The sequence below is a fragment of the Rhagoletis zephyria genome, unplaced genomic scaffold (genome assembly GCF_001687245.7).
Source record: "Rhagoletis zephyria isolate East Lansing unplaced genomic scaffold, Rhagoletis_zephyria_1.1 Rzeph_scaffold_00910, whole genome shotgun sequence".
NCBI lineage: Eukaryota > Metazoa > Arthropoda > Insecta > Diptera > Tephritidae > Rhagoletis > Rhagoletis zephyria.
The window spans coordinates 166,754-169,850 of NW_016157994.1; positions in this window are offsets into that span (position 1 = coordinate 166,754).

Here is a 3,097-nt window from a genome sequence, read left to right on the forward strand (position 1 = left end):
AAGACAGCAACCCCTGCTGCTGCGTACTTATTATTACAATTTGCGTTAAACGTATAGCCGGGACTGCTATATAGAGAAGTTTCTTCTTCATAAATCCAGGTTTCCGTTAAAAAAATGACGTCAGGCTTACATCTAAATGAATTTAAATTTAAAAGAAAAATATCAAAATTTTTACGCATATTTACATATATTTTGTTGAATAATAAAAAAATTGTTTGGATTGGCAATGTTATTATTAAAGTTAACATAATTACAATTTTCAAGAGGAATGAAGATCAACATTGAACATATTCATTTTAGTGATATAGTCGAAGGTGTAAGTACTTAGACAACTGTTTACTTTATTTCATTCTTTCCTTCATTTTTGCGCATTAATACTTTACCATTGCGAATCCAAACAAATTTAAAGTTGAGAGCTTTTTGTTGTGCTAAAGCAGCTTTGTAAAGCTTCTTGGTGCTATAGGACAGGCTTTCCCAAAGTGGGTGCCGCAAGCGTATGCCTGGGGTGCCGCTAGTAGAGGTGTCAAACTATCGATAGTATCGATAGTTTTATTTTTTTGCCCCTATCGATGAGTAGTGATAGTTTTTCTCAAAAAAGGTTAAACTATCGATAGTACTGGTTGACTATCGATAGTTTAAAACCTCTAGCACAGCCGATTTTATTAATAATGTCTCCATGTAGCTGCGCGTCAGTTTTTTAAGTTGGTCAATTTTTTATTATAAGTGATGCTTTCATTGTGATTCCTCCTTTAATGGCCGTTTTCTCAAGCAACCTTTAATTGAAAAGCTCCGTTTATATTTAAACGTTGCTTCAAACCATAAGGCAATGTCTGAAGTAAAGCATTTCTATTATCGGTGTTTGACGTTTGTATGTTTTTTGGCTGTAAACAAATCAAAAAGTTATATTACGAAATTTAAACAAAATATATCATATTTGAAAATTTATAATTAGCAACAATTAAACAAGGCAACAGTGATTTTGTTGCGGCAAATGATAAAGCAGTTTTTATAGACTTTTTTATGCTGATTATGAGTCCGTAAGCATAAAGTTTTCATCAGCTCCAGATTTTGAGAAAAACGAGGTCAAAGTGTCAAAAAATCGCGTTTTTTGCAATATTTTAGAAGGTCCAGCACAAAAAACAAAAGGTGATAGAACCTTTAACTGGGGCTTAAATTAAAGCTATAACTCTCGGCTACTATCCCTGCACCTTGACCTGATTTTAACTAAAAGTCATTTATTGAACAATATAAAAATACTGGAATAAATACTGTGCTATTGAAAAAAATAAGTAAGCTTTGCCAAAATTAGTTTTTGCTGTTAAATAAATAACTATAAGTGACCTTAGGGTAAAGGTTCAGGGATGGTTTTTTAAGCGATTGTAGTCGAAAGTACAAGCCTTAATTTCAGCCCAAGTGGAAGGCTCTGTCCCCTTTTGTTTAATTACGGTGGGTACTCAAACTTCGCACAAAATCAGGTTTTGCTGTTCAATAAATGACTATAAGTGACCATCAGGTCAAGGTGTAGGGATGGTATTTTCAGGGATAGTAGTCGAGACTTCTAGCTTTAATTTAAGCCTAATACCGCCTTTTGTTTCTTTGCGAGAGCTCCTAAAATATAGCCAAAAAAACCGATTTTTTGACATTTTGACCTCGTTTTTCACAAAATCTGGAGCTGATAGAAACCTTATGCTCATGGATTCGTAATCAGCACTGCCAAGTGAATCAAAAACAGCTATAACATTTGCCGCAACAAATTTTTCCCATTTTTGTTGCCATGTGTTATAGATCATAAGAAGAAGCTTTCTTTACTAGGCTCATAATTTTATTTTTAATTGTAAGCTTTAGTAATAATTCGTTAATAAAATGCTTTACTTAGACAGAACTATACATGTTAAAGCAATATTTAAACATAAATTGAATTTTAAAGTTAAAAGTTACTTAAGAAAACGGCCCTACGTGTGTTTATATTTTCAATATTTTGCTTTTTTGTTTTTCGATGCCATCCCTGTTAATTTGGAACAGTTTTTAACATTACATTGACTATCGATGGTAGCGTTTGACACTATCGATAGTATTGCTGGAAACTATCAACGAGTAATGATAGTTTTTTTCTGAAACATAAAACTATCGATGGTGGCACTATCGATAGTTTTACAACTCTAGCCGCTAGTCGCTAGAGTATACTAGTGGTGCGGGCAAATTCTTTAAACTTTCCATACACAACGCAACGGTTTGATCAAACTTCAACATGGCGGCCAGAAAATCAAACAAATTTGATTTTTATTAAAATTACCTTCAGCAGCTCATTTCGCTCTCAAGTATAGTTCCCCAGTACGTATTGTCAACGAAAAATTTAATCAGAAAAATTGTTGAAACGTGCCCTTTTCACAACAATTTTCGGTAATTTCGTAGAACTAATCCGCGTTTCATCCACTTTTTTCCCGTCTTCGGATTAATTTTCGGATTTTTTGCTGGCTGAGCTGTTCTCGTGACAAGCGCAGCAGCACCGCACACGTGCGTATGTTACATATTCTTTGGAACTTCACAATCACACTGTGAAAGAGCGAATCAACACGGTTTTAGAGGCAGTCGAGAACGAACTTATAAAAAGTTTTAAAACTTGTGAATTTTTTAGTTTGCAACTTGACGAAAGTACCGACGTAGTGGGCCTTAATGTTCTTCCCGTGTTAGTGAGATACCCATTCGCAATGCAAATCGAAGAAGAACTTTTGATGAGCGAAGTACGTGAAACTTTCACCACTAGCGACGAAATTTTTAAAGCTATCGACAAATTTGTACAGAAAAATGGTTTGAAATGGAGCAAGTGTGTGGATATTTGCAGTGGTTGGAAAAACGAAAGGAGCGATGTCTAGGATGAAGCAAGAGGCAGAAAACGCCGCGAGAAGTCACTGTATGATCCGTCGGTATTCCTTGGCGACTAGGAAAATGCCGCCACAAGATTTAAAACCCATATTGAATGACGCTGCGAAGATAACAGAGGCCCGAGAAATTAAAATACATCTTTGGTTTTTTCTAGCACGTCGAGATTTTCTTTATTGGTGACATGTATATTTTAGAATTTCTAGCAATTTGCATG